Genomic DNA, 13,769 nt, shown 5'->3' on the forward strand with positions numbered 1-13,769 from the left:
TTTCTTCGGAATCATCACCCTTCATGACATTTATTCCAGCCTCAGTCATCTGTGAGGTGGCCTGTCTCTTCCTACATGCTCTCTGTGTATGTCCAATGATGCCACAATGAAAACAGCGTTCTTTCATGAAGGGACACTTTTGTGAGTTATGTGACCCTGAACAGCGGTAACAAGGTTTAGACTTCTTACTGTCCTTACCTCGGGGACCCTCGGCCCTAGGTGGTGGCTTGGATATGGCTTGTTCTTCCCCAGTTTTGACAGTGTCAAGTTTATTGATTGGGGTGCCTGGCCCTTGTTCTCCCTGAAGCACCTGAACATCTTTATTAGCCTGCTCAATGGCCAAACACTTTTGAACCGCGAGATCAAATGAAAGGTCGGCGAGTTTTACTTTCAACAATTCCGTAATCATCTTCGAGTCGCGGATACCTGAAACTAATCGGTCACGAAGGCGCTCGGTTCGCATGGCCTCTCCAAACTTACATTCTGTGGCCAAGTGCTTCAGTGTGGCTACATAATGACTAACTGACTCACCGGAATTCCTGGCTCGGTTGTCGAACTCATACCTCGCAACCAGCGCTGATCTTTCAGGCTTCAGTTGTTCCCGCATTCGCTCCACGATGATCTCATAGGTAATGGCGTCCTCTTTCAGTTGTGTGGGGGCCACTAAATCCTTCGCCAATTGGTAAGTCTCCACCGGAAGGTTCGTCAAAAGTACGGCCTTCATTGTTTTAGGTTCCTTGATTCCATTTGCAAGAAAGTAAAAATCCAGTTGTTCGGTGTAGGACTCCCAATCCGCTCCCACCACAAACTTTGTCACTTTGCCGATGGCTTGACTCGTGTTGGCGCTCGGTGCTTCGTCCGGCATAATTTTATTTTCGTCGTCTCTGTCCCTTTTTGAACGTGGTTTGTACGACCCACTCCTGTTAACCGCTTGTGCTTGATCAAAGGAATCCAATCCTCGTCGCCAGTTGTTGTGTATTCCGAATAAAAGGCCCGGAACACAGTAACTAGATCAAGATGGCGGAAGAACTATTTTTAATCTGAACAGAAAACCTCGTGTACAATACCAAATATGGAAAACCGGTCTCGTGACACTAACTTCTACGTAGAACAGGGAAACCAAATTTAGGAAAAATCTAACAACTTTCGTGACATCAAGATTGAGCTACCCCAAGGAAATAAATACCAAAAGTTCTTAGAAACGACGAGCAAGGTTTTTCCCTGAGGGAGAAATATATACAAAATGTCAAAAAGTTTTCATGGAAAAACATCGTGACATACTGGGTCAAGCTGTCTTATTTAATGGACGAGTATTTTCAACTATCCTTTGATTTTGACGGGACATTTCTAAATTTGTCTGCTAGTGCGGATATATAGACCCAAAAAAAAGCGAAGCAAAAGCGCAATGTCTTTATAAATGGTTTCACAACATGAGGTGTAATCCAGCTGTCAATGAAACTCTCCTGACATATCCAAGCTACAGACAAAAAAATTTCCCAAATAGAACAGTACTTCTACGTTTTGCCGACGGAAAATATCGGTAAGCAACAGTAGTCACTGTACTTCCACTTAGCGGGTTACGTAGGTTTTTACACAAGAAGTGATTGGCAGCGGCCCGGGCAAATTGGAAAGCAAACGTACGGGAGTCGCGAGGAATGCCTGGTCGCTATTTCCGGTGCGGGTGATTAACTCCTTTGTTTGCGAAACAGATAAAATCGATATTTGCGCTTTCCCATCTTTCCCATATTAAAAGTAAAGCAGTGCTTTTGCTCGATACGCGAATATGGATTCCTCTTCGAAATCGTTTGCTGATTATTTTATATAGTAAAGGTATAGACGTTAAAATTGCAAGAGCGCTCGTGAATTCTATATACTGCTAAATTAAGGGCTAAGGACCGGAAATTTCGTGATCTCGTCTGATAAGATGAATGACAAAAGGAAGATCGATAAATTTAGTAATTACATACTGTATACACGAAGGGAAACGTGAAGCAACTGATGGTACACATGCCGACTCAAAAGGCACAGGCATAACTCAACAGTAGAGGATCTTAAACGCGATATTTTCAATAGAAATCAAAGTCCAGTGTTCACGTGGCAGTTTTGCTTTCGCAGGACGACAAAAATGAAGAACATTCAAAAAGTCAGTCGAAAAACCGATGAAGATAATTTGTACGATCGAGTAAAAGCTCCATTAACAAGTATTGTTTACTCTTACATCCACCTCTCACCCCTCACTGCCTAGCAATAGTCCTTCTCTCACCCCTCCCTGAGTAATAACACTCTGCCTCCCACCCCTCCCTCAGTACTAGTAGACTGCATCCCACCCCTCCCTGAGTACTAATGGTATGCTTCCCCCCTATAAAATGGTCCAAAAAATGGTCCAAAAAATGGTCCAAAAAATGGTCCAAAAAATGGTCCAAAAAATGGTCCAAAAAATGGTCCAGTCCATGTTTTACCCTATGCCTATCCAGAGACCGTCAGATCATCATAGTTGATCAAAGGTCAACAACGATGATATAACTGCTGGTTGATATCCATTTTAGGCGATTGACAATCTTTTATTGATCCAGATTTTGGAAGACAACGCGTGCTATTACACAGTTGGAAGTAATTCGACTCACTCTACTGACATTTCAGGTTTATTTTGTCGTAGCACGCAATGGTTTGTTACATGCTGATATCCTAATCTGACCTGCTTAGCAAGGCAATTTTTTTTCATTTGAGATTACGGAAAATTGGAAAATTTGGTCTGCAACTTAGGTTCTGCTTCAGTCCAACCTGTATTACTTGATTCCTTGCATATTTGAGTTTACAGCTCCAACAAAAACTGACGTCTTTGTCTAACCGGGGAAGATCGTCGATGCTGTACGAAAATCTCAGTCTCGGCCTTGAAACTTTGCTAAAATCGAGCCCCTCTGGTTATATGTATATAAAGCGACGCATACAATATTAAAATTTTAAGCCTTCCAGTAATTATTACCTTCTCTTGATCGGAAAAATCCCATCAGAAGGCGACGGCATAATTGCACGTGTCCGACGAAATAGTCTCGTCTGTGCGTCACAGTGACGTGCGTATAGTCCCGTTTGAGTTACGTCAAAGAAATGAACAACAAAAGTACTTAGGCATGCTGAATATGGTACTTCCCCGCGATTGAAATAGGAAACTCTGAGTGTCTTTCTGTATACAGAGTAAAAATATTCTTATCTGTGTTTTGGGACCTGCGTCATTTTCATAACATCCCGTTTGAGTTACATCAGGGAAGTGAGTAACAAATGTACCTTATAGACGCGCCGGATATGATGTCTTCCTGAGATAAGAGTAAGGGACTATGGGGTTTTTTTTTTCGTACATAGTGCAAAAGGTATCATAAAATTAGTAACCAGCAGGAAAATCTTACGAAATTTTGAGGCATCCATACTTGGCTCAGCTCTATAAAGATTTCATTTGCGAGTATTGTCCCTTTCCTTGCCCTTACATGATGTCACACACAGAAAAAAACCAAATGATTTACTATAAACTGTTGGCTTCAAATGACGGGAAAATGGGGGCTTATAGTATCAATGCGTTTTTTAGTTTCTTATAGTACGTATCGGTATGTAAATCTCGTCTTAACTTTGCAATGTAGGGTCACCCTATGGTGTGCGATGTACGTATTTTTAAACCCTCGGTGAATCGAAGATGGTCGAGTTTAATTGATCATGTTTTGTCTCTCATGTCAGCTTTATTAGTCGGGCGACCGACTATAGGTTTACCCTCGGTTTTCTCCACAAAGCTCAGTCACGTGCAATGGGGAATACCGCAGAAACGTAATAGAGGTGTAACCCTCTTTCCACCATGTCGAACATGGCGGATTTGTCGAATATCTGAGCGAATGGTGTCATCGTTTCTACGCTCAAGCATACAGACCTACACACCGTTCGCGGTAGACCCACTCTAAAAGATGGCTTGTGTAATGAGCGTATATTTCGAAACGGGTCGTTCCGCGAACTCAAAATAGCAAAAGAATCAAATGATTTAGCGAAAGTCTCACTAGAATCAAACCAGAAATCAAATGAGTTATCAGTGAACAGAAAATGTGGACAGAGTGACCGTCCGAAGAACATTTGTTGATAAAGACAAGGTGCCGCGTTATCAAACCCTAGGAAACGACGACAGAGATGCCATGTTGGACTTTCATCAGAGTGAGGATAAACGTAATTGTTATGTTAATGTACTTCTATCGTGATTATTAAGCTTGCATTCGTTATGTTTTTGTTCAAACAGAGTACATTGTCAGCTGTTATTTTTCCATTTGCTCCATTAGTTTTGTCGCTTTTGTGCGTATACTATATTCGCATATTGTAGAGCAGGAATGTTTATTTGGTACCAAACGAAGTGGTGTCAAACGAATGTGATGATGTATTGGACAATGTAGCACCATGTATAGAGCAAAAGTGTGGCGAATCAGCTTTGTGTATACAACAAAATGATGTTGCAAAAGAAATAAAATATGCAAAATAATTCAGGTCTCGTTATGCGATGTTTGTTAATCATTGTAATATTAACAATGGTGATTACCATGTACGAAGACGATTCGATCGTGAGCCTAGCAGAAGACCTTTAAAAAACTAGAAAAGTTCTCACGTAAAAACAAACAAATAAAGAAGTTAGTGTGCAGGCGAATTCTTAAAAACATTCCTGTCTCGTCAAAAATGTATCGTTACGTCAAATGCAGACTTAGAACAAGGAGCAATAATGACAGTATCAAGTTTGTACAAAAGATGAGAAAAAAATGGCATTCTACTCGGTCAACACTGAATCGAAAATCGTCGAGTTGTCGAGAGTCTTTGGGCAAATATCTATCTTTGTATAGCTGTAATAGATTAATAAGTGTGAACAAGAATGCAAGCCACAGAGGCCATTGTGCTACACTGAATCTGTGTAATGACTTTGAAATAATCCTGGGCCTCCTATATATGGTATTGATCCTACTCTAACAATCAAGGCACCATATAGTCAAGGTGATATTGAGTACTTTGTTGAAAATGCTGGAAAACAACGTGTTGCTATGAGTTTGATTGCTTTGATTTATAACAAGATAAAAGGAATACATACTTGTGATGACCTGGTACAAATTTTGGAGATGGGTAATCAATTGTATTCAACACTGTCACAATGTACAGGGCAGGTGTATTTAATGCAAACTGAATTACTATCAATGATTGCTTTGTCTGAGGAAAACTGCCAGCTTAATTATGGTAAAAGCTACACTGGTAATCTACATCATTGTAATTCAATAATTGAGGGATATCATTACAGTATGTCTAGAGACAGGGCTTTTCAATCACTCTTATTACAAAATTACTCTTCATTTATTCTGACAATAGAATGTATCGATGTCAGTATCTATCATGCGGATAATGGGATTTATAAGATATTTGACTCTCATGATAGAGACGAATATGGTAGAAGCCATCCCTCGGGTACACGTGTACTATTAGAAGTACCATCTATTCAGGGCTTAGTGCAGTGTTTCCAGACTATACACTCCCTCAGTGACAATTATGAACTTAGAGGAGTGCAGATTTGTACATATGAAGTAACTAGAGTGAACAATTTGAGAGAAGAACACAACTGCTCTTGCAAACAATGTTCTGCTGTGGGGCTTTATGCAATTTGTTACTTAGTGGCAAAGTCTTGTAGTTATTGGAATTCCAGAACTCTTTGTTGCATAGCTGGCCAAGGAAATAAATTATATCGTAACATGGGCATCAACAGGTGTCTAAAAATGGCAGATTTATACACGAGTCTTGATATTTGTGGAGTTGAGATATCAGTTCAACTTAAAGCTCAAAGCTATGGGATGTTATCCACTAGTTTGAACAATACACAAAACAGGTTGGAAAACTTAATTTTCAACAACTACAGTGGAAATACAGGTTTCTTATTGTAGCTTGCAAGTTACTGTATTACTTGTATTTTTCAACAAACAGTCATAGCAAAGTACATGTTCTCCTTATTGACCTTTGAAGATACTTGTGAACCTGTAATACAACAAATAAACATAAGTGGTATACCACCAGTGACAGGAAAAAGGATTGTAGAGAGGCTGGCCAGGAGTTAAAACCCCAGGTGTCACAGCTCCCAGGATTTTTGAGGCACCGGAGTCTACTCAACACGACAAAGTGGATGGTTTTGAACCACACTCCTTTATTTATAACGTCATTGAAAAATCCACAACACACACTGTACAATGATGACTTTACGATATGACGTCAGTTTTTCTTTTAAAGTCTACATTCATATCAATATTCTTTCAAAATGATTTATTTGTATATTTTTAGCTATCTACAAAATTACATATAAAAATATAAAATATCCAGTTATATATTAAATATGGAGCTAACATCATTTGAGAGTCGTAAGAAATATAAAGTGTTATAAATATTATCCAGGCCGCTTTAAGAAACATAACTCATGAAATTTGAATAAATAAAATATAAGTTGGGGTCGAGTTGAGCTTTTATGCAGTATAGACGATACTGTTATATTATCAACACCTTGTTCATGTCAGACCAAACCAAACTGATATATATTTCGAAAATATAAACTTCATGTTCGTGTATTTGCTGACTTGAGCCTCAACTGACATTTCTCTACAGTCTTCATATTTTGAGACAAACGTCGAGCATGTCAGTGTCAATCATATCGGTTTCTTCAAGATATAGATTTTGCATTATTTGTTTTTATTTGAACGACGGAGCTGATCATCTTACCTTCATATAGCTATGCCGAGCTTCACCACCACAGTAAGTACACGCCACTGCCCTGTTGGTACAATCTTGCTCCCTGTGCGCCGTGAGCTGTCTTCTCTCCACAGTTTCACCGCACGCTTGACATTTTACAAAACCGTACTGACAGCTATCTTCGTGTGCCTGTAAAAAATAAAGAGCATGGAACTTAAAAAAACAGTTAATTGTAAATATGTTTTCCGCCTTGTAATGTGTTTTATTTTTTACTTCTTCCTGCTATTTCAGGCAGGTATTTACATTAGAAAGTGTTAGGAAGTCGCGCCACTCATATTGTTTGAATTATAAGAGCTTGTCTGGGATAGCCTTAAAGTTTTAAATACCATTCTCTAAGTTTTATCGTTACACAGGCAGCAATCTCTCTCAATATCGGAATTCAGCACCTGTTTAGGCTGTCATGTTTGCTAGAAATTTCTAGCCGAGACCGTTGATTGAAAATTTCGCAACATGTTTGCGGGCGTGACCAGCCAGGGTTGTTGTATTTTCTAGAAGCCTTTCAAAGATTTTGCCCTTTTTCCGCGGCGAGATATACCTCACGTATGTCTTAGCCAAGTTAACTGCTCGAAAGTTTGCTGATTTCAACTAGCCAAAAGCTGTGTTTAAGTGTCGAAGGCAGGCAAGTTCACAACGCCACTCTCCCGGTTAAGGCGCATGCAAATATCACGCTAATTACCTTTAGATGTCTGAGCTCCCCTTTCCAATCGCATCCTTTGTTATCAATCGGCAGAAACACTGGAGATTAAGAACTTCTCTCTCACAGCATTTATCCCTAAAAGATTGCTGTCTTGAAATTGATTCACCGTCTATCGGACATCTTGGGTCATCTAGTCTGAAGGAGTTAACTATAACTGTAAAACCATTATTTCATTCAGCACTTATTCCTGGTATATCCAAATTCGACAGAACCAGATGGATTTTCCAATCCGAGGCGGAAAAAGTGTCGGACATAGTCGTTTCATTTACACTCGTAAATTTACACTTTCAGCCGCCAAATAGAAATATAAATAAAGCAGATTTCAATTTTTCTGAAGCGATTTCGTTTCGGTTGGAAAGCAGGAGTGTATAAGAAATAAGTAGTCAGTGATAAACTTAGACCTACCCTAAAAGACGTTCCAGACAATCCCAACAAAATCGATGTCCACATGATGTTTGCCAGGGCTCATCGAAAACCTTCTTACAGATCGGGCAAATTAAGCCTCTGGTCTACTTTGTTTACGAATTTCATATCAGTATCCACTATAACGTCGATTGTGACGACCATGGTTCAGAACAAAATCAAGAGACCCTCGAGGCCCCTATGCCAACGATAATTTCCCTTTTCGCTAATTCAAATTATAATGGTTCCTTTTTTCAGAAAGTTGAGACTGATGTCGAAATATACATAAACAACATATTCAACGCTTATTTGCGGAAAAGTCAAAGAAATCAGACTCGCATTTCCTTCACGAAACGACAAAGTTGTCGCACTTAAGTTAATGCGCAAATGGCCCACTCAAGTCCATGCGTAGCGACTTTTGATAATACGCTGTAGCTGAGTGACCGCCAGCTAATCGAGGTTTTGAAATGTCACCAACTATGATTCCATGTTCTGGAGTCAGCGCAACTGAGCGGGAGATTTAAGATCTCTAAAGGTTCTCATTGTGTATCTTAAACAACATATGTTATATTTTGTTTGGATTGGCCGGGTCCCTTCTTTTCGTCAAACTTATTTAATAATTTAGGATTGCCTGTATTTAGAGTTTCGAAAACTTTGACCACTACAACAAATACATCAATTTAAAGGATGAACATATTAGATTTTTCTCGACCTACCTAATTTTCGGCCGAAGAGACAGTTTCTACAAAAGCGAAGTCCATATGACGTTTTTCATGGATCGTCGAAAATGCTCCCACAGATCGAACGTTTAACCCTCTCATCTAGTCCATCGACTATAACAACCATGGTTTACCTCAGAAACGCCTTTATCCTGCTTTTCTGACAAGAGATTCTTGCTTAGAAATTCACTCGCTCAACAAATGACTTTGCTTGTGTAATCGTTGCAAATGACGTCATACACTGGAATAGAAAGGTCAAGATATTTTAAGCGCTCACGCAATGCACGAAACAATGATTGAGCGAGTTTAGGTCATTTAGAAAACATGTAATCAAGGGCACTGAAAGAATATTTTATTAAAAATTATGGTATTACCGCTGATTCGTATCAAATTGAGGGAATTGATTATCCTTCACTAAGTCGATCTGGGTTTTAAATGACAGCACATGCATGTTACTACGCAAATCTACGTAATTCAACTTCGCTCTGGTGACAATCAGGTCGGACTAGCTGTTAATAGTATGTTTTAATTATCACAGCGTGACCTGCTTCGCAAAGCATCTTTTTGTCAATTGAGATTGCGGAAACCGAGAGAGTTTTGTCCACGGGATAAGGTCAGTCTAAACTGATTCGGCAAAACTTAAAGGCCTTATATAGCCGGATCAAATTCTAAGTGCTGAAAAGAAAGGAACAGTTTAAACCTGCAATCTGTGAAAATCATGCCTGTTTTGTGAACTGTGGAACAACATACCGTATAGATCTACCATATCTGCAACTTAGGTCCAACCTGTATGACTTGATTCCTTGCATATTTGAGTTTACTGCTCCAACAAAAACTTACGTCTTAGTCTAACCGGCGAAAATCGTCAATTCTATACAAAAATCTCACTCTCGGCCTAGAAACTCTGCTAAAGTCGAGCCCTTCTAGTGGTATGAAGAGTGACGCATACAAAAATAAAAAATCCTAAACCTTTTCAATAAATATTACCTTCTCGTGATTAAACAGTTCCCAAGCGTATCTCATCAGAGAGGAAAGGCATAATTGCACGTCTCCGGCGAAGTAGTCTTGTCTGTGCGTCACTGAGACATGCGTAAATTTCCCCTTGAGTTACGTCAGAGAAATGAACTTAGGCACGCTGAATATGGTGCTTCCCCGTGGTTGAAATAGGAAACTGTTAGTGTCTTTCTGTATACAGAGTAAAAATACTCTCATCTATGTTTTGGAACCTGCGTCATTTTCATAACATCCCGTTTGAGTTACGTCGGGGAAGTAAATAACAGTAGTACTTAGACGCGCCGGATATGGTTTTTCCTTCAGATAAGAGTAAGGGACTCTTAGGGATTTTTTTTTTCATACATAGTGCAAAAGGTATTTTCAAATTAGTAACCAGCAGGAAAATCTTACAAATCTTGGGGCATCCTGCAGTTGATTAAGATCCTTGGCCCAGCTCAATTAAATATTTAGTTGGCCAGTATTCTCCCTTTCCTTGCCCTTACATGATGTCACACAAAAGGAGAAGCAAATCATTTATCATAATATTTAATCATTTACTATAAACTTTTCGCTCTAAATGACGGGAAAATGGGGGCATATAGTATCAATGCGTTTTTTTTTTTTACTTCCCCCCGGGACGTATCGGTGAATACGTCTCTTCTCAACATGTAGAATCACCCTATGATATGGTCATACGCATTTTTAAACCTACGGTCAGCCAACGATCGACAAATGAGTGATAGGGATGGTCGAGATCACCGTAGAAACAATGAATTCACAAGAAGTTAAACTGTATACACTAAGTTATTAGAAGCACTGATTTTAATTCCACGTAGGAGGTAGCCAAAGCACAACCAGCTTTCCAGGCTTTTATTTGAAATCTTTTTGTGCCAGGAAACCTAACGAGGTCACTGTAATTGAGATCATTGGCAATTCCTTTGAAACGTAGGATTCCTTGGAAAGTAGGATTATTTTTATTAATATTTTTAATTGTTTATATTTAAATTTTTACTATACGGTTTATATTTTTTGTAACATATGCTTTTTAAATTAATGTAAATTATGTATCCTGCACAAGTAATTCGACTACTAGGTGGTAGTTGTTATTTTAACAATAATAATAATAATAATAGACATACGGTCTGTCTGTCCAGTGGTCAACGTATATTACTGGCCTGTAGTCTACAAATTTAAGTGGGTTTGCATCGACCGCGATCGGTGTCGGTGCGTTGGGTTTGGGCTGTGTTGATATCAGAACCTCTTTGTTTAGCATAGGCCTCCATTTTTTTAGTCTTATCCTATAAGCTGAAACGCTTCTTGTAGAGTCCTTATGTCTACCAAAGGAGAAAAAAGTTCCATTTTATGCATCCTAGATAACCTTTGGTGATCGTCCTCATAGCCTAGTCACTAGTGACAAGAAAAAGGATTCTATGGGGGATGGAATTCCCTCGTGGAATGCGGGCTGGTTTTACGCGCCAACCTGGTTGCTTGCTAGCGCTCTGTTGTTGAGTTATAGTCGGTCGCTATTATCTTTGTCAGAGGTAGACCGGATATGCTGCTTTCTAATTTTCTATGACTGTTTATAGTTTTATCTAAAGCTTTATAAGCACTGAAATGTCTCATATCACGTTTTAATTTTCTTGACATTTTGATATTCATACATAAGACGACAATTTCAGCTTTGCTCAAATTATTATGTCTTAATTCTGAAAAGGTAAATGCTACTATTGCTAAGATAGAAACTTCTACTAATGCTTTCATAGCTATTGCTACTGCTGCTGCTGCTTCAACTACTTCTGCTACTACCACTACCACTACCACTACCACTACCACTACCACTACCACTACCACCACCACCACTACTACTACTACTACTACTACTACTACTACTACTACTACTACTACTACTACTACTACTACTACTACTACTACTACTACTACTACTACTACTACTAGTGGTACTATTACTACTTTAATTCCTGCTGTTACTCAAGTTACCATCTTCACTTTTACCCTTTTAATAATATATATGAAAAAATTACTCGATTCTGATTGGCTAGGATTAATGCAGTTTTCAGGTGATTCAAAGCAGAAGATGGTTAATTCAGTGCAAAGAAGTAACAAACTAGACATTCTTATTGGTCAATAATCAAAAAGCTCACAGATAGCCAATCAAATGCGAGCCTTGGATGTCGCAACATTTGGACACGCTGAAAATTACGAGCAAACAATAGCCAGCAATACAGCACCTGAAAAACAGCTCTAACAACGAAAACACTATAAAAAGCACTGCTGTTTGGTCGTCGGTTTGGAAAAAGCGGTGTTTAAAGAAGGGAATTGCCAAGGAGATCGAGAATTAGCGATTCTACGCCGAAATTAAAAACAAACATGATTAAACCTCGCAAACGACGATTCCATTTCATCGAAAGTGATTCAGAAACAGACTGAACAATTCCTTTAACTGTTTAGCCAGACTTTGAACTTTTTTGCACCTTAAAGATTCGAAAATATCCTTGTATATTATTGTCAATATTATCGTGCGCGGTTGTTTTGACCGAACGCACGATTTGAATTAAAAATTTTTACACTTAGTGCGCGCGCTTTGCTTCTGGATAACTATGATAAGCTATCTCGTATTTTCCATGTATATTATTAACACGTAATCACATGATTTTTCTCGTACAATTTGGAATAAATAAGCATTCGTTAGACCACAAATTGCACTCACCCTACGGACTCGTTAGTCTGAAAAAATTTACTCGTGCTTATTTTTACCAAATTGCACTCGAAATCATGTGATTACCTATACTAATATTGCACAAGTACCGCCCCTCGCTGCAGCTCATTGACCGCTGGGGGATGTCCACATGCGTACTTTCATGAACGTTCTTTCATGGCAAGATTGTTCTGCCAATGAAACAGTTTTTTTAAACAAAAGTCGTTAATCTCACCAAGACGTTTTTTTCCATAGGTCATTAACAGTTGATGTTGTTAGCTCCAACCTTTTAAGTCACGCTTCGAATGATCATGGACTTATTATGCCGAGGTACCTTTCATACGCAAAATGTCATACAAGTACATGCATATTTTCTCTCGTCATCAACTTCACTAGTTGGAGTGTAGTTGTATAACAGAGTATTTAGTCTAAAGTGATTTTAGTTGGAATGAGCTCTAATCATCCTATGACTCGTTGGTTCTCTTTCTGATTAGGCGCTTGCTATCTCTTGATGTTACAAGGGTTACACCGCTAATTTGTTTCCTTGTTATGTCCTGTACATGAGGTAACTAATCCATCAGGTTTTACCAGTTCACTAAGACCAGTCCAGTGGCCTTTACTTATTCCCAGAGTATCAAAGCCCATATCTCCCCATGTGTCTGAAGATCTAGGCTGTTTTTGTCATTCCGTACATGACGCAAGCTCTCCTCTCTCCCGTGTGGACCATTGCTTTGCAACGTAACCAGGTAGACTCTCTTTCGTTCTCATGATATATTTTGGTAGCTTTAATCAGAAGACAGCAAAAGCTAAAGGGAAGGGATTCAGTAAACAAAATGAGCTAATCTTTTTCTCAACGAGATTAAGTAGTTACAACATAATTCGCCCCATGTAAGATTATCCAGGACAGTAATAGATTCTGGATTCCACGTTGTGGATTCCAGATTCCAGGTGCTGGATTCCGGATTCTATCCCTGCAGATTCCGAATTCCAAAACACAAAATATTCCAGATTTTAGTTTCTGGTTTGCTCCTAATTTTCGCATTTCGTTCTCTAGGAATGACTTCAATGGCGGATTTATTTATTGAAGGACATGTTTGTGAATGCATGTTTCTCTATTCATATTTCCATGACAACATTTGATAATTACAAGAAATATATTACAGCAAATTAAGGGATAAACTTTTCTTTCGGGAAAACTGAAATATAATTGAACACGTGAGTAAACTGCACTGCACGGTGGTTGCATCGGTCACGATAAAACACAGACCATGAAGACTGTGCAATTTTTTTTCTTTTCTTTTAAACTGTGATTTACATATGATTAAGGTGCGAACGCCTTTTCCTTACTCATGATAACGTTGGAACTTTTTCCAATTATTGGACACCACATAACGAAATTTTACGAAATTATTTCGAAGCCCACCTTACCTAGGAAAACAAAATCGTAGGCTCA

Source organism: Pocillopora damicornis, chromosome 7, assembly GCF_964200805.1.
Source record: "Pocillopora damicornis chromosome 7, jaPocDami1.2, whole genome shotgun sequence".
Classification (NCBI taxonomy): Eukaryota; Metazoa; Cnidaria; class Anthozoa; order Scleractinia; family Pocilloporidae; genus Pocillopora; species Pocillopora damicornis.